The sequence below is a fragment of the Salvelinus namaycush genome, chromosome 3, assembly GCF_016432855.1.
Source record: "Salvelinus namaycush isolate Seneca chromosome 3, SaNama_1.0, whole genome shotgun sequence".
Classification (NCBI taxonomy): Eukaryota; Metazoa; Chordata; class Actinopteri; order Salmoniformes; family Salmonidae; genus Salvelinus; species Salvelinus namaycush.
The window spans coordinates 57,240,221-57,259,756 of NC_052309.1; the positions used below are offsets into that span (position 1 = coordinate 57,240,221).

General features: G+C 44.2%; 1 pseudogene; it reads left to right on the forward strand.

Annotated features, from left to right (window-relative positions):
- The first annotated feature begins 7,335 nt into the window (after positions 1–7,335).
- On the forward strand, positions 7,336–13,758 carry LOC120043938 (annotated as a pseudogene).
- Positions 13,759–19,536: the final 5,778 nt, after the last annotated feature.

Below are 19,536 nucleotides of genomic sequence, written 5' to 3' on the forward strand. Positions count from 1 at the left end.
GGTTCAATGGGGTGACGGTTGCTGTTCCCAGGCTTCTTTAGCCACGTCCAGCAGTCCTCTGGGCCGTCTCACGTACAGGAATTCGAAGGGAGAGAGTCCTGTTGAAGCACTTCTCGGATCGAGAACATCAGGTAGGGTAGCAGCTGGTCCCAATTCTTTCCATCTGCCTCCATCACCTTCTTTAGCATCTGCTTCAGGGTTCGATTTAATCTTTCCACCAACCCATCGGTTTCATTAGTTGCATAGATCCTTCATGATTCGTGACATGAACGGGGTTCCCTGGTCGGTTAATATCTCATCGGGGATGCCTACTCGGGAGAAAAGCATGACTAACTCATGTGCGATTCCCTTGGTGGCCATGGTGCGCAGGGGAATGGCTTCCGGGTACCTGGTGGCATAATCCAGAATCACCAGGATGTATTGGTGCCTTCTGTTGCTCTTGGGTAGAGGTCCCACTAGGATTCTGTCACAATCAGTTTGTGTGCGTCTCAGGCCCAGTCAATTGTTGTGTCTCCAGTCAATTTGAGTGGCTCTGTGCGTTAAGTTCTTGACGCTAGGGGTCAGATTATTTGTTAAATTTTTTTTTTTTTAAATAACGTTCCCAAGGTAAACAGACTATTTCTCAGGTCCAGATCGTAGAATATGCATATACTTTACAGATTATTATAGAAAACACTCCAAAGTTTCCAAAACTGTCAAAATATTGTCTGTGAGTATAACAAAACTGATTTTGCAGGCGAAAACCTGAGGAAATCTAACCCGGAAGTGATTTTTTTAATCTGTGTTTCATTTCCCGTCTTTCATCCATTTAAAGGGGTATCAACCAGATTCCTTTTCCAATGGCTTCCTCAGGCTGTGACCAGGCTTTAGACATAGTTTCAGGCTTTTATTTTGAAAAATGAGCAAGATTTTTCAAAACTAGTCAGGTGTCCTTTGATTAGTTCCTGCGCACGAGAGGGGTAGCTCTCCATTTTCTTTCTCTCTTTTAATGAATAGGTCACGGTCCGGTTGAAATATTATCGATTATGTATGTTAAAAACAACCTGAGGATTGATTATAAAAAACATTTGACATGTTTCTACGAACATTACGGATACTTTTTGGAATTATCGTCGAACGGAACGAGGCTGTGGTTTTCTGAACATAACGCGCAACCCAAATGGCGTTTTTTTGTTATAAAAGTAATATTTATCAAACAAAAATAACATTTATTGTGTAACTGGGAGTCTCGTGAGTGCAAACATCCGAAGATTATCAAAGGTAAGCGATTAATTGTATTGCTTTTCTGACTTTCGTGACCATGCTAATTTGGGGCTAGCTGTTCTAGCATTGATTCATACACTCACAAAAGCTTTGGATTGCTTTCGCTGTAAAGCATATTTTCAAAATCTGACACAATAGGTGGATTAACAACAAGCTAAGATGTGTTTTGGTATATTTCACTTGTGATTGCATGATTATAAATATTTGTAGTAAAATTTGGCGCCCTGCAATTCAGCGGTTGTTTAGGAAAATGATCCCGCTAAAGGGATCCGTAGCGCCAAGAAGTTAAAGGTTGAGACCGAGTCTGCGTCTCTCACATGGGTAGGCAGACCATTCCATAAAAATGGAGCTCTATAGGAGAAAGCCCTGCCTCCAGCTGTTTGCTTAGAAATTCTAGGGACAATTAGGAGGCCTGCGTCTTGTGACCATAGCGTACGTGTAGGTATGTACGGCAGGACCAAATCGGAAAGATAGGTAGGAGCAAGCCCATGTAATGCTTTATAGGTTAGCAGTAAAACCTTGAAATCAGCCCTTGCCTTAACAGGAAGGCAGTGTAGGGAGGCTACCACTGGAGTACTATGATACATTTTTGGGGTTCTAGTCAGGATTCTAGCAGCCGTATTTAGCACTAACTGAAGTTTATTTAGTACTTTATCAGGGTAGCCGGAAAGTAGGGCATTGCAGTAGTCTAACCTAGACTTAACAAAAACATGGATTAATTTTTCTGCATCATTTTTAGACAGAAAATTTCTGATTTTGCAATGTTACGTAAATGGAAAAAAGCTGTCCTTGAAACAGTCTTGATATGTTCGTCAAAAGAGAGATCAGTGTCCAGAGTAACGCTGAGGTCCTTCACAGTTTTATTTGAGACGACTGTACAACCATCAAGATTAATTGTCAGATTCAACAGAATTTTTCTTTGTTTCTTGGGACCTAGAACAAGCATCTCTGTTTTGTCCGAGTTTAAAAGTAGAGCATTTGCAGCCATCCACTTCCTTATGTCTGAAACTCAGGCTTCCAGCGAGGTCAATTTTGGGGCTTCATCGTGTTTCATTGAAATGTACAGCTGTGTGTCATCCGCATAGCAGTGAAAGTTAACATTATGTTTTCGAATGACATCCCCAAGAGGTAAAATATATAGTGAAAACAATAGTGGCCCTAAAACAGAACCTTGAGGAACACCAAAATTTACAGTTGATTTGTCAGAGGACAAACCATTCACAGAGACAAACTGATATCTTTCCGACAGATAAGATCTAAACCAGGACAGAACTTGTCCGTGTAGACCAATTTGGGTTTCCAATCTCTCCAAAAGAATGTGGTGATCGATGGTATCAAAAGCAGCACTATGGTCTAGGAGCACGAGAACAAGTTCAGAGCCTCGGTCTGACGCCATTAAAAGGTAATTTACCACCTTCACAAGTGCAGTCTCAGTGCTATGATGGGGTCTGAAACCAGACTGAAGCATTTCGTATACATTGTTTGTCTTCAGGAATGCAGTGAGTTGCTGTGCAACAGCTTTTTCTAAAATTTTTTAGAGGAATTGGAGATTCGATATAGGCCGATAGTTTTTTATATTTTCTGGGTCAAGGTTTGGCTTTTTCAAGAGAGGCTTTATTACTGCCACTTTTAGTGAGTTTGGTACACATCTGGTGGATAGAGAGCCGTTTATTATGTTCAACATAGGAGGGCCAAGCACAGGAAGCAGCTCTTTCAGTAGTTTAGTTGGAATAGGGTCCAGAATGCAGCTTGAAGGTTTAGAGGCCATGATTATTTTCATCATTGTGTCAAGAGATATAGTACTCAAACACTTGAGTGTCTCCCTTGATCCTAGGTCCTGGCAGAGTTGTGCAGACTCAGGACAACTGAGCTTTGGAGGAATACGCAGATTTAAAGAGGAGTCCGTAATTTGCTTTCTAATGATCATGATCTTTTCCTCAAAGAAGTTCATGAATTTATTACTGCTGAAGTGAAAGCCATCCTCTCTTGGGGAATGTTGCTTTTTAGTTAGCTTTGCGACAGTATCAAAAATACATTTCGGATTGTTCTTATTTTCCTCAATTAAGTTGGAAAAATAGGATGATCAAGCAGCAGTGAGGGCTCTTCGATATTGCACGGTACTGTCTTTCCAAGCAGGTCGGAAGACTTCCAGTTCGGTGTGGCACTATTTTCGTTCCAATTTACTGGAGCTTGCTTCAGAGCTCGGGTATTTTCTGTATACCAGGGAGCTAGTTTCTTATGACAAATGTTTTTAGTTTTTAGGGGTGCAACTGCATCTAGGGTATTGCGCAAGGTTAAATTGAGTTCCTCAGTTAGGTGATTAACTGATTTTTGTCCTCTGACATCCTTGGGTAGGCAGAGGGAGTCTGGAAGGGCATCAAGGAATCTTTGGGTTGTCTGAGAATTTATAGCACGACTTTTGATGCTCCTTGGTTGGGGTCTGAGCAGATTATTTGTTGCGATTGCAAACGTAATAAAATGGTGGTCCGATAGTCCAGGATTATGAGGAAAAACATTAAGATCCACAACATTTATTCCATGGGACAAAACTAGGTCCAGAGTATGACCCTGGCAGTGAGTAGGTCCGGAGACATGGACAAAACCCACTGAGTCGATGATGGCTCCGAAAGCCTTTTGGAGTGGGTCTGTGGACTTTTCCATGTGAATATTAAAGTCACTAAAAATGTGAATTTATCTGCTATGACTATAAGGTCCGATAGGAATTCAGGGAACTCAGTGAGGAACGCTGTATATGGCCCAGGAGGCCTGTAAACAGTAACTATAAAAAGTGATTGAGTAGGCTGCATAGATTTCATGACTAGAAGCTCAAAAGACGAAAACGTTATTTTTGGGGGGTAAATTGAAATTTGCTATCGTAAATGTTAGCAACACCTCCTCCTTTGCGGGATGCGCTGGGGATATGGTCACTAGTGTAACCAGGAGGTGAGGCCTCATTTAACACAGTAAATTCATCAGGCTTAAGCCATGTTTCAGTCAGGCAAATCACATCAAGATTATGATCAGTGATTAGTTCATAGACTATAACTGCCTTTGAAGTGAGGGATCTAACATTACGTAGCCCTATTTTGAGATGTGAGGTATCACGATCTCTTTCAATAATGGCAGGGTGTAATGGATGCATTAAAAAAAAAAAAAAAAATGAACTTGGTATAAATATATAAATGGTTGAATAAGTGCTCATAAAACTCCAAAAACCAAAATATACAAAAAATAATATAAGTGGGTACAAAACCCGTCGCACACCGACACATGACTTGCACATAACATACAATAAAACAATCTCCAACAAGGACATGAGGGGAACAGAGGGTTAAATACACAACATGTAATTGATGGGATTGGAACCAGATGTGAAGGAAGACAAGACAAAACCAATGGAAAATGAAAAATGGATCAGTTATGGCTAGAAGGTCAGTGACGTCGACCGCCGAACACCGCCCGAACAAGGAGAGGGACCGACTTCGGCGAAAGTCGTGACACAGGAATGGAGGTGGTCTTTATTCTAGTGAGATTGCTAAGGCGAACACCGCCATGTTTAGTTTTGCCCAACCTAGGTCGAGGCACAGACACGGTCTCAATGGGGATAGCTGAGCTGACTACACTGACTGTGCTAGTGGCAGACTCCACTAAGCTGGCAGGCTGGCTAACAGCCTGCTGCCTGGCCTGCACCCTATTTTATTGTGGAGCTAGGGGAGTTAGAGCCCTGTCTATGTTCGTAGATAAGATGAGAGCACCCCTCCAGCTAGGATGGAGTCCGTCACTCCTCAACAGGCCAGGCTTGGTCCTGTTTGTGGGTGAGTCCCAGAAAGAGGGCCAATTATCTACAAATTCTATCTTTTGGGAGGGGCAGAAAACAGTTTTCAACCAGCGATTGAGTTGTGATACTCTGCTGTAGAGCTCATCACTCCCCCTAACTGGGAAGGGGCCAGAGACAATTACTCGATGCCGACACATCTTTCTAGCTGATTTACACGCTGAAGCTATGTTGCGCTTGCTGACCTCTAACTGTTTCATCCTAACATCGTTGGTGCCGACGTGGTTAACAATATCTCTATACTCTCTACACTCGCCAGTTTTACCTTTAGCCAGCACCATCTTCAGATTAGCCTCAACGTCGGTACCCCTGCCTCCTGGATGATTCGTTTTAAGTCTAATACTGCGGACAATGGAGTCGCCAAGGACTATATGTTCATCAATCAATTCAATTAAAACACTCTGTCCAATTCTAAGAATTTGTAAGATACTTATTTGCATAAAATGGACAGAGACCAGTCTCAAAATCAATCAATCAATAGCGTTTATTCTCGAGAGTACTGATCATAGTACAATTTACATCAGGTTATATAATAATAATGACTTCATAGGTTTTAAAATGTCCTTCCTCCTCTCGGATACAATGGTAATACAGTTCAAAAGCCTTCTCACATTGTATGCCACCTGTTAAACAATCTACGACCAGCCCAAGGTTTCTCCCCTCCCTGGGTAGAGACAAAATGTCCTGTAAGGAACACAGCATTCCAGCCTGTCTGACGATAACTCCATTCGTTTCTAACAAGGAACAGACATTCCTTGTTCTAATTCTTGATTAAAATTACACACATTATATTCAGCACTATGATTAGAATAATGTTCATACATCCATACAGTAACATAGTCAGTTTAGTTATAGTTTTAAGCTAAATGTATACATAATTTATACATAATATACATAATTTAGTCATTATTCATCAAAATCCCATAACAGTAATACTGCGGATAATGGAGTCGCCAAGGACTAGGGTTTTTCAATTTGTCAGAGCTAATGGTGGGAGGCTTTGGCGTTTCAGACCCCGTAACGGGAGGAGTAGAGACCAGAGAAGGCTCGGCCTCTGACTCCGACTCGCTGCTTAATGGGGAGAACCGGTTGAAAGTTTCTTTCGGCTGAATGAGCGACACCGGTTGAGCATTCCTACAGCATTTCCCTCCAGAAGCCATGAGAAAGTTGTCCGGCTGCGGGGACCGTGCGAGGGGATTTATACTACTATCTGTACTTACTAGTGGCACAGACGCTGTCCTACACTGAAATTACCCTTGCCTAACGATTGCGTCTGAAGCTGGGCTTGTAGCACAGCTATCCTCGCCGTAAGGCGATCGTTCTCCTGTATATTATGAGTACAGCGACTGCAATTAGAAGGCATCATGTTTAATGTTACTACTTAGCTTCGGCTGTTGGAGGTCCTGACGAACCATGTCCAGATAAAGCGTCCGGAGTGAAAAAGTTGAATGAAAAAAAGTTGAGTGAGGGAAAAACAAAAAATATAAACGTAATTAAAAAGTAAAAACTGTAAAGTTGTCAGGTAGCAAACTAAGGCTGGCAACAAAACGCACAGCAGCACGTAAACAAGTCTGCAAGTTGTTACCGGAAATGTGTTGTTGACAATGTCTCATGTGACTCTTAAACGTTGTACTGTTCTTAACCCTGCTACTCTTTTGCTAACTTACGATGATGGGGAAGCACACGCTCTGATGTGCCTTTACTGAATGCTGACCTAGAGCTGTTTGTTGATGGCTCAACCCCCAAAAGTCACCACAGGGAATTGGTGGCCTACGCAGTCACTACTGCTGTAAATACTTTAGAGTGCAAAACTGCCATCACATCTGTCAGCTCAGGCTGCAGAATTGTTTGCACTGACTAGGGCGCACTGACTATTCTAGCTAAGGATAAAACTGTTACCATTTATACTGATAGCAGATACGCGTTTGGGTTGGTGCACGATTTTGGATCATTGTTGCAGCATCGTGCGTTCCTTACTTCATCTGGTAAGATGATTTCACATTCTAAACTGATTGCGAACCTGTTGGAAGCCATTCTCTTGTTGGAACCTGTTGGAAGCCTACATACATTTCTGTCTGCAAGTGTCAAGCTCACACTAATGCATCTGACCCTGTCTCTAAAGGGAATGCTATGGCTGATATGGCTGCAAAAGCAGCTGCCATGTATGTCGATTGTTTCCCCCACTCTACAAATGGTTTCACTTCCTGTTTCTGCTGCAAATATGTTTTCATTACAGGATGTTTCTGATCTGCAATCAGGTGCACGGCCTGCCTACCTATTTATTGATTGAACTCTTAACACCTCCCTCCATTGAATTATACCTGACACACCCATCACTGCCCTGACTTTGGTGCATGGGTGGAATCTTTTCCTGAGGCTTTGCTGTAGATTACTAATATGCTATGTTTTGAGTGGTAGGCCATTGTGTTTACCTATGCAATGCTTACATCTAACGCATTTTCCTTTTGTATCTTAATGTTGCTTTTTTGTCAATCCATCTCTCGTTTTCTACTCTTTCTCTACCTCGAATTCCCCTATCTCACTCTCTCTCCCCCTCTCCATCTTTCTCTCTTTATCACACTCTCCCTCCTTACCTCCCTTTCTCCATCTGTCAGATCAATAAGAACCTACAGACAGAGATACAGGGCGAGGCCACCGTGTCCTTTGACGACTCTCTTCTGCCAAAGCTGACTGGTTTGATGGTGAGGGGATTACCTGTGGAGAAACTACTGTTTAAAAAAAAATAGATGCGTGAAACTGTAAGCGGTCTCTGAGCATTTTATTTTTCTTATGGGTTTGTTTACTCTTTGAGTCACTGAAGAGAATATGTATAGTCACTGATTGTAACGGGCAGCCTCCTTCTCTTCGTCCGAAGAGGAGTAGCAAGGATTGGACCAACGTGCAGCGGGGTGTGAATTCATAAGGATTTATTAAACAAAAACGACGAAACACGAAATAACACTTAGAAATACAAAATAACAAAAACGAATGTAGACTGACCTAAACCATGACAACTTACATACAACACGAAGCACGTAGGAACAGGTACAGACTATTACAAACGAACGAACAACCGCTACAGTCCCGTGTGGTGCGCAGACACAGACACGGACGACAATCACCCACAAACAAACAGTGAGAACAACCTACCTTAATATGACTCTCAATCAGAGGAAACGTCAAACACCTGCCTCTAATTGAGAGCCATACCAGGCAACCCAAAACCAACATAGAAACAGAAAACATAGACTGCCCACCCAAAACTCACGCCCTGACCAATAAACACATACCAAACAACAGAAAACAGGTCAGGAACGTGACAGAACCCCCCCCTCAAGGTGCGAACTCCGGGCGCACCCCTACAACTCAAGGGGAGGGTCTGGGTGGGCATCTGTCCGCGGTGGCGGCTCCGGCGGTGGACGAGGACACCACTCCACCACTGTCTTTGTCCCCCTCCTTAGCGTCCTTTGAGTGGCGACCCTCGCCCCCGACCATGGTCCAGGAACCTTCACTAAGGCCCCTCCTACATAGAGGAGACAGCTCAGGACAGAGAGGTAGCTCAGGACAGAGAGGTAGCTCAGGACAGAGAGGTAGCTCAGGACAGAGAGGTAGCTCAGGACAGAGAGGTAGCTCCGGACAGAGAGGTAGCTTAGGACAGAGGGACAACTCTGTACTAATGGCAGCTCCGGACTGAGTGGCAGCTCCGGACTGGGTGGCAGCTCCGGACTGGGTGGCAGCTCCGGACTGAGTGGCAGCTCCGGACTGAGTGGCAGCTCCGGACTGAGTGGCAGCTCCGGACTGAGTGGCAGCTCATGACTGAGTGGCAGCTCATGACTGTAGGGCAGCTCATGACTGGAGGGCAGCTCATGACTGGAGGGCAGCTCATGACTGGAGGGCAGCTCATGACTGGAGGGCAGCTCATGACTGAAGGGCAGCTCATGACTGTAGGGCAGCTCATGACTGTAGGGCAGCTCATGACTGTAGGGCAGCTCATGACTGTAGGGCAGCTCATGACTGTCTGGCGGTTCTGGCAGCTCCTGACTGGCTGGCGGCTCTGGCAGCTCCTGACTGGCTGGCGGCTCTGGCAGCTCCTGACTGGCTGGCGGCTCTGGCAGCTCCTGACTGACGGACGGCTCTAGCGGCTCCTGACTGACGGACGGCTCTAATGGCTCGGGACAGACGGGCGGCTCTAATGGCTCGTGGCAGACGGATGACTCAGAAGGCGCTGGGCAGACGGATGGCTCAGACGGCGCTGGGCAGACAGATGGCTCAGACGGCGCTGGGCAGACAGATGGCTCAGACGGCGCTGGGCAGACAGATGGCTCAGACGGCGCTGGGCAGACAGATGGCTCCGACGGCGCTGGGCAGACAGATGGCTCCGACGGCGCTGGGCAGACAGATGGCTCCGACGGCGCTGGGCAGACAGATGGCTCAGACCTGCTGAGGCGCACAGTAGGCCTGGTGCGTGGTACCGGAACTGGAGGTACCGGGCTGACGGCACGCACCTCAGGGCGAGTGCGGGGAGAAGGAACAGTGCGTACAGGGCTCTGGAGACGCACAGGAGGCTTGATGCGTGGTGCCGAAACTGGAGGCACTGGGCTGGAGACACGCACCACAGGGAGAGTGTGTGGAGGAGGAACAGTGCGTACAGGGCTCTGAGGACGCACATGAGGCTTGGTGCGTGGTGCAGGCACTGGTGGTACTGAGCTGGGGCGGGAAGGTGGCGCCGGATATACCGGACCGTGTAGGCGTACTGGCTCCCTTAAGCACTGAACCTGCCCAACCTTACCTGGTTGTATGCTCCCCGTCGCCTGACCAGTGCGGGGAGGTGGAATAACCCGCACCGGGCTATGTAGGCGAACCGGGGACACCATGCGTAAGGCTGGTGCCATGTAAGCCGGCCCAAGGAGACGTACTGGTGGCCAGATATGTAGAGCCGGCTTCATGGCACTTGGCTCAATGCTCAATCTAGCCCTACCAGTGCGGGGAGGTGGAATAACCCGCACCGGGCTATGCACACGTACAGGAGACACCGTGCGCTCTACTGCGTAACACGGTGTCTGCCCGTACTCCCGCTCTCCACGGTTAGCCTGGGAAGTGGGCGCAGGTCTCCTACCTGCCCTAGACCCACTACCTCTTAGCCCCCCCCCAATAAATTTTTGGGTTGTACTTGCGGGCTTTTCGGGCTTCCGTGCTAGACGCGTCCCCTCATAACGCCGGTTCCTCTCTCCGGTTTCCTCCGCTCTCCGAGCTGCCTCCAGCTGTTCCCATGGGCGGCGATTAACTCCAACTTTAGCCCATGGTCCTTTTCCTTCCATGATTTCCTCCCAAGACCAGAAATCCTGCTTCGTGCGCTGTCCGTTAACCCGCTGCTTGATCCGGGTTTGGTGGGTGATTCTGTAACGGCATTCCTCCTCCTCTTCATACGAAGAGGAGGAGTAGTGATTCGACCAAAATGCAGCGGGTTGTGAATACATAATGATTTATTACAACAAACGACGAAACACGAAAACAAACACTTGGAAGGATACAAAATAACAAAAACGAATGTAGACTGACCTAAACCATGACAACTTACATACAACACGAAGCACGTAGGAACAGGTACAGACTATTACAAACGAACGAACAACCGCTACAGTCCCGTGTGGTGTGCAGACACAGACACGGACGACAATCACCCACAAACAAACAGTGAGAACAACCTACCTTAATATGACTCTCAATCAGAGGAAACGTCAAACACCTGCCTCTAATTGAGAGCCATACCAGGCAACCCAAAACCAACATAGAAACAGAAAACATAGACTGCCCACCCAAAACTCACGCCCTGACTAATAAACACATACCAAACAACAGAAAACAGGTCAGGAACGTGACACTGATTTTCACTTGTTGCCCTTCATATTTGGGTTTTGTAAATATTATATAATATTTTATTGTTTTCTCCGTTGCAGAGAAGGACTTCAAAGGGAACCCCATCGAGGTGTCCTTTGCGACCCGCAGGGCGGACTTCGGAGTAGGCCGGGGTGGCGGCGGTAGCGGCATAAGAGACGGATGAGGAGGTGAGGCAGAGTTTGGTGGTGGGGTAGGTCATTATAGGGTTGGGTCAATTGGGTTGGAATCAATTCCACTTCATTTCAGTCCACGTAGGATATGGATTGAGGATTTTCCTATTCATTCATTAGAATTTCACAATTCATTAATTAGAATTTCACAATTAATTTCCTAAATTGAATGAATTGAAAGGGAACTGTTCCAGCAAATCTGCTTGCTCTTCACAGTCGCTAGCGAGGATTAATAACATTTCTAAATGTTAAAACAGAGTGGCGGGATTGTTGTTCATTGACCCAGCTGTGGTCCGTAACTTAATTTGAGAATTCAAGGGCTGGGTATACCCCCCTTAGGTTCTCGAGAGCTAAGTATTATAGTACCTGTCCTGTATATTCTAACCCCCTGTACCCTATGTCTCTGTAGGGCCGATGGGTCGTGGCTGGTTTGGAGGTGGTAGAAGTGGTGGTGGTTTCTCTGGCGACAATGGTGGCCGTGGCAATGGAGGACAGCAGAGAGCTAGAGATTGGAAGTGTTCCGACCTGTAAGTCGGGGCTAAGGGGTGCGGGTGGGTGGACTGGAAGTGTTCCAACCCGTAAGTCAGGGCTGAGGAGTGTGTACATTTTGGGGACGAGGATGGGGGTGAGCTGCTAGTTATGATGGTGTGTGTCTGAGATTCTCTGTCTCTTTCCTTTCAGGGTGTGTGGGAACCTGAACTTTTCGTGGAGGAACGAGTGTAACCAGTGCAAGTCCCCCAAACCAGAGGGGGCTGGAGGTGGCATGTCTCCTATGGATGGTAAGGCTGAAACCAACGTTCTGCACTGGCTTTTAGACTTCAGCCTAACGTTTTAGTCTCTAGTCTAGCGTTTTAGCCTTTAGGCCAGCATTTTAGCCTTTAGGCCAGCATTTTAGCTTTTAGGCCAGCATTTTAGCCTAGTGTTTTAGCCTTTTTAGCTCAGTGGCTGACTACTGCTCAGTGGCAGCTTTGTTGCTAACTCGACTGATATACGCTCACACAAAGGGAGCAGCTTAATGGCTACCGAAGTCTGTGTACAGATAATTATTTGATTATGTGCTAACAAAGAGTAATGGATGAGGTGTAGCCTGCCTTTTATAGCAGGCCATGTTAGCCTAGTGCCCAAGGGCACAGTTAAACTGGATGCAGCCCGTAGCTCTGTGTTAACTAGTTTTAATGACATTTTCACCCTTTTTTTCTGTCCCTCTCTGTATCTCTCTCTCTGTGTCTCTCTCCCTCTGTATTTCTGTCTGACTGTCAGGAGGTTTCGGTGGAGACAGAGGGGGTCGTGGGGGTTTTGACCGCAGGGGATGCTGGGGCCGAGGGGGTGACATAGGTGGGTTCCGAGGCAGAGGCGATCGGGGTGGATTCGGACCAGGCAAGATGGATGGAAGGTAAGAAGATGCACTTGTCCCATCATTGTACACGCTATGACTTATTAATATACACTATATATACAAAAGTATGTGGATACCCTTTCAAATTAGTGGATTTGTCTATTTCTGCCACACCCGTTTCTGACAGGTGTATAAGATCGAGCACACAGCAATGCAATCTCCACAGATCAACATTGGCAGTAGAATGCCCTTACTGAAGAGCTCAGTGACTTTCAACGTGGCACCGTCATAGGATGCCACCTTTCCAACAAGTTAGTTCGTCAAATTTCTGCCCTGCTAGAGCTGCCCCGGTCCACTGTCAATGCTGTTATTGGGAAGTGGAAACGTGTAGGAGCAACAACGGCTCAGCCGTGAAGTGGTAGGCCACACAAGCTCACAGAACGGGACCGCCAAGTGCTGAAGCACGTAGCGCGTAAAAATAACACTCGCTACCGAGTTCCAAACTACATCTGGAAGCAACGTCAGCACAATAACTGTTTGTCTGGAGCTTCATGAAATGTGTTTCCATGGCCGAGCAGCCACACATTTTACAGTTGGCACTATACATTGGCTATACATTGGGGCAGGTAGCGTTCTCCTGGCATCCGCCGGATGGGATGAATTGGAATGCCGACTGCGAGCCAGGCATAATCGCCCAACATCAGTGCCCAACCTGACAGCTCTTGTGGCTGAATGAAAGCAAGTCCCCCGCAGCAATGTTCCAACATTTAGTGAAAAGCCTTCCCCAGAATAGTGGAGGCTGTTATAGCAGTAAAAGGGGGACCAACTCCATATTAATACCCCTGATTTAGGAATGAGATTTTCGACAAGCGGGTGTCCACATACTTTATGTATTTGCATACAAACACTCTGATCCATACACACATAAACAAACCTATACAAATACCAGACTAGCACTCAAGCACATACCACTCATTGTTTTTACGCATCTCACACACAACACATTTCAGAATACCCTACAATTGGACACACTAGTGCACGTGTCAAACTCTTTCCACGGAGGGCCGAGTGTCTTTGTATCCATAGCGTTGTCTGTGAATTTGAGTGATTACATTTCTCCAGCACCATCTTTGATTTTTACCAAAACAGTGGTGGGGTATCCCTTGGTTATCTTTTAAACCCCTTTAACAATGTGACAAATGTCTTTCTGTTGTAGGGGTGAACACAGACAGGACCGCAGAAACAGGCCCTACTAGACCAACGCCACTCCAAGCTGGGACTAGTTCTCCATCCTGCTCCTCCTCTCTTACTTTCCTCTAGGACCCACCGCCCAACTTCCTCCCAAACCCTCCTTTTATACAGTGTTAAAAGTTGTTACTTTGCCCATGTTTCTTGACTGTTTTGACAGACCTGACTATCCCACAAACACTCACACTCCCCATATACCCCACTCCCTCCAAAGTTTGGTAAACTTGGTTTTATTTGTTCTTGAAGAGCTCTTTACATTTGTTGTTGCTGTCTTTTGAGTTGTTTTGGAATCTTAATGTTTTGTTTTAAAATTAAAGTATTTATAAAAGCAAACGTTTTGTTTTGGATTTGAGTGGAGGTTCAGGCATCGAACAATATCTCAGCACAATGGTGAAGGAACTATTTCAAACTTTGGGTTGTAAGTTGATACACAAGATCTTACACCACTCAAACATGTCTGTGGTAATACTGACTGTCCCATCATATCACCTGGGCTGGCGCTAAAACACTACAGGGAGAAGAAGCTACCACTCACGTTGATGTTTAATTATCAACCTTGGTTATGTGCCAAATGGCACCTTTATAGTGCACTACCACTTTTTTTATAAGCCTCTGGTCAAAAGTAGTGAACTATAAAGGGAATAGGGTGCCATTTGGTACAGACGCCTTCTGTGTATGTGGAGTATTCTTCAGTACACAAAGAAACTCTAAGAAGCCTGAGCATTAGAAACTTGATGGAAACAGAGAAGTGACTGGAGCACATTCCATCCTTATTGATGACAAACAGGTACCATTGTGAAACTTTGTAAACACACAACTATGTGTTCTTTTATTTTTGACGATGTTGCTGCAATAGCTTACCGCCAGAGCCTTCTGGCCTACACAGGTGTGTCCACTCTTCACAGTTGATCTTTGAATACCTAACTTGTTTGTTAACCACAATTGAGGAAATGGGACAAGTTTCCCACCAACTCAAAGCTTGCTAGCAGAAATGAGCAAACTTATAAAATGATGCAACTATTTGAGGGGCTGAATCATGATTATGAGTGATATCATAATCATTGTAATCACCTGTGACCTGAATGGCACACAAATCACCAAAACTGTCTTATCCATTTCTCCATTGTTACAGCCTGGATATACTAAGATCACCCATGACAATGGGATGCATAGTGGAATAAGTATTATACGTGTGTATTGCAACAGTGTGTTGTAAACAAGAGAAACTGACATCTAAAAACCATTTTGGACAAGTTGTTGTGGACAAAACTATATCCGTGCAGTTTTACATGGACATTTGGGGGGTGCTGGAAAGGCTGTGAATCATTTCTGATTAAATGTTTGTTAACACACATTCCATTATGTCGATTGCGTCACTTGTCTGTGGCCCAACTCAGTCCCTCATTTCCTTCAAATGCTAGGATGAGTTTGCACTTTCCGGCTATAATGAGCTGTACTATTCTTATCCTGTTTATTTCTGTTTGTTTCCGTGTCCCCTGGCGTGTACATATGGAGGATTATTAGAGGCATGGGTAGATAACCCGGTATGGCCGGTTCACCAAGGCTACGAAAGATTATCATTCCTTCCATTATCACGGCTTTCGTGTGAATATACAGTACTGGATGTACTTGATTCATTTAATCAAGTGGATTTGAGCGTTGATAACATTACTCTGGAAGTTGGCCATTATGACTTGATGAAGCCACAGGAAGGAGAATAAACAAATATACTAGCATAGGAACATGAAGGAGTTTGACTCCGGCATGAAGGCCACAGGACCGTAGGGTTTAAAAGATGAATTATGGTTAATAAATCATGTTTGGTGAAAGACCCCCATATACTTTGTGTACCTTGGTTAGACATTGTGTACCTTGGTTGTTGGTGGTGGTGGAACTGCCTACTTTCATTTAAAAGTGCTTCATGATGATTCTTCAAATGATATTGCTAGCAACTTTATTTGCATTTTTATATTACACTGAACAAAAATATAAAAGCAAGATGTAAGTGTTGGTCCCATGTTTCATGAGCTGAAATAAAATATCCCAGAAATTTGCCATTGGCACAAAAAGCTTATTTCTATCAAATGTTAGTGAACGTGTTAGTGAACATTTCTCCTATACCAAGATAATCCATCCACCAGACATGATCATTACACAGGTGCACCTTGTGCAGGGGGAAAATAAAAGGCCATTTTAAAATGTGCAGTTTTGTTACACAACACAATGCTACAGATGTCTCAAGTTTTGAGGGAGCGTGCAATTGGCATGCTGACTGCAGTAATGTCCCCCAGAGCTGTTGCCAGAAAATGTCATGTTAATTTATCTACCGTAAGCCACCTCCAACGTCATTTTTGAGAATTTGGCAGTACTTCTTCACCTGTGGGATCGTCGGGGTGGGCTTAAGCTACGGACAAGCTACGGGCAACAAACATAATAACATTTTATCGATGGCAGATTGAATGCACAGAGGGACCGTGATGAGATTCTGAGGCCCATTGAGGCCATTCATCCGCCACCATCACCTCAAGTTTCAGCATGATCATGCATGGCCCCCATGTCACAAGGATCTGTACACAATTCCTGGAAGCTGAAAATGTCCCAGTTCTTCCATGGCCTGTATACTCATCAGACATGTCACCCATTGAGCAGTTTGGGATGCTCTGGATCGACGTGTACGACAGCGTGTTCCAGTTCCCGCCAAATCCAGCAACTTCGCATAGCTGTTGAAGAGGAGTGGGACAACATTCCACAGGCCACAATCAACAGCCTGATCAACTCAATGCAAAGGAGATGTGATGTGATGCATGAGGCAAATAATGGTCACACCAGATACTGACAGGTTTTCTGATCCACCCCCTACCTTTTTAAAGGTATCTATGACCAACAGATGCATATCTGTCATGTGACATCCATAGATTAGGGCCTAATGAATGTATTTCAATTGACTGATTTCCTTATATGAACTGTAAACTCAGTAAAATCTTTGAAATTGTTGAATGCTGCATTTATATTTTTGTAGCAGAGGAAATTAGGGGTTGGGCTGTAAATACTGGTGTGACAGAGGAATAGGGAAAAAATAAAGACACTTCTTCGATAAGGTCTCTGACTAAAACATTGATAGCAAACGTGCAGAGGTAGAAATTGTGTGTGTGTGGGAGTTATCTTAATTTTTTCTACAATGTACATTTTTGGGTCTAACTGCAACACGAAAGGAAAGCATGGTAGTGTGCGTTTTAACACTTCACTTCGGGAAAGGAATAGTGGACTTCTGTTCATCTCATTCACTTCATTGATTTGTTACAGCAACACATTCAGGTTGACTGGATTTGTGTGACACCAAGGATGAGGCCCATCTCAATTCAGTCCCCTCACCATAATAAATCACTATTTCTAAATCAGTGAATGGCCTATTATTTCCAATGAGAATATTCTCTACGTCAATTAAATATCCAATTCATTCCCTGAATAAATGGCCCCAACTATGGTATTGTAACATGTACAGTACACTTCGTATGTGTAGAAGGGTGACTGTCCTCAAACTCAAATAATATTAAGACACACCTAGTGCTCAGAACAAACACTAAGTACCGATACAGGTATGTTTACATTTGTCAGAAAGTACTTTGTGAGGGAAACAAAGAGGGTCAAAGACAAACAATATGTGTATGTGGCTCAGTCTCTGGAGAACATAATGGACAGACAGGAATGCTGGGGGCCAGGTGCTTTTTCCTCCTTCAGGTTTCATCTCATCACAACCTTTATGTAATGTCTGCCGTCAATACAGTGCCTTGGACAGTTGTCACATTTTGCTGCTTTAAAATTAAATCTAAAAAGGGATTACATTAGATTTCTTTTTTATTCATATAAAATGAAAAACGAAGGTGATTGCTTATGTCTTCACACCCCACATCTGATTAAATGACAGACATTTCAAATGTAAATGTTTTACATGCAGATGTCATATTACTGTAATGAAATAATAATAATAATAAAAAAATGTATACATTGTTGTTTGTCTCTTTGAAATCTAATTTTATTTGTCACATGTGCCAAATACAACAGGTGTAGTAGACCTTACAGTGAAATGCTTACAAGCATTTAGCCAACAATGCAGTTAAGAAAAATACCTAAAAAATAAGAAATGAAAATAACAAATAATTAAAGAGTAGCAGTTAAACAACAATAGCGAGGCTATATACAGTGGGTATCGGTACAGAGTCAATGTGCGGGGGCACCGGTTAGTTGAGGTAATATGTACATGTAGGTAGAGTTATTAAAGTGACTATGCATAGATAATAACAGAGAGTAGCAGCAACGTAAAAGGGGGGGGGGGGGCAATGCAAATAGTCTGGGTAGACATTTGATTAGGTGTTCAGGAGTCTTATGGCTTGGGGGTTGATGTCACGACTTCCGCTGAAGTCGGTTCCTCTCCTTGTTCGGGCGGCGTTCGGCGGTCGACGTCACCGGTCTTCTAGCCATCGACGATCCACTTTTAATTTTCCATTTGTTTTGTCTTGTTTTCCCACACACCTGGTTTACATTGCCCTCATTACTTGTCGTGTATTTAACCCTCTGTTCCCCCCATGTCTGTGTGTGAAATTGTTTATTGTTGAGGTTGGCACATTTCCGGCTGGTTTGCGCCGGGTTTATTTTATTACCCGTGATTTGTGGCAGCCTGTACTTTGTACTTGTGGTTTTGTACTTTGTGCCTCTTCACTGGTTCATTGGGCATTTGTTTTGTGACGCAGTTGCGTTGTGTGTAAATGATTGCCTTAGTAAAGTGCTTTGTACACTCATCTCTGCTCTCCTGCGCCTGACTTCGATGCACCAGCTACACTCACCTTTTGAGGGTTGAAGGGCTTAAAAAGGGATGGGTGAGACCGCAACATATTCAGGTTGACTGGATTTGTAACACAAGGATGAGGCCCATCTCAATTCAGTTCCCTCACCATATTAAATCACTATTTCGAAATCAGTCAATTGCCTATTATTTCCAATGAGAATATTGTCAATTTGTCAATTGAATTTCCAATTAATTCCCTGAATAAAACATTCCCAATGCTGGTATTGTGACATGTACAGTACACTTCATATGTGTAGAATGGTGGCTGTCTCAAACTCAAATAATACCAACACACGCATATTGCTCGGAACAAAAGCTAGTAACTACTGGTAGAGGAATCTTTAAATATATTTGTCAGCAAGTATTTTGAGAAGGAAACAAAGTGTCAAAGAAAAACTATGTGTGTATGTGGTTCAGTCACAAGACAGACAGGAATGCTGCAGGGCTAGGTGCTTTTTTCCTCCGTCAGGTTTCATCCTATCACAACCTTTAGGTAAAGTCTTCTGTCAATAGAGTGCTTTGCACAGTTGTCACATTTTGCTGCTTTAAAATTCAATCTAAAAGGGATGACAGTAGCTTTTTACCCAGCAGATCTACAAAATCTGCTCCACATTTGGATTTTTTACACCTGTCAGCAACGGGTGTGGCTGAAATAACCAAATCCACTAATTTGAAGGGCTGTCCACATGCTTTTGTATATATATTGTATGAATAGTTTATTTACAAAACGCTATATCCCCAAAAAATGTACATTGTGTGTTTTTATCAGAAATCATTGGTTATGTGTACTTTATGTGTAAAATATTACCGATCTCAGATTTTCAATTCATACATTTTAGATGTGTATGATTTTTGTTGTTGTTGCTAAACCTAGCGATCTTAAGGTGAATGCACACACTGTAAGTCAGTCTGGATAAGAGCATCTGATTAAATTACAATTTCA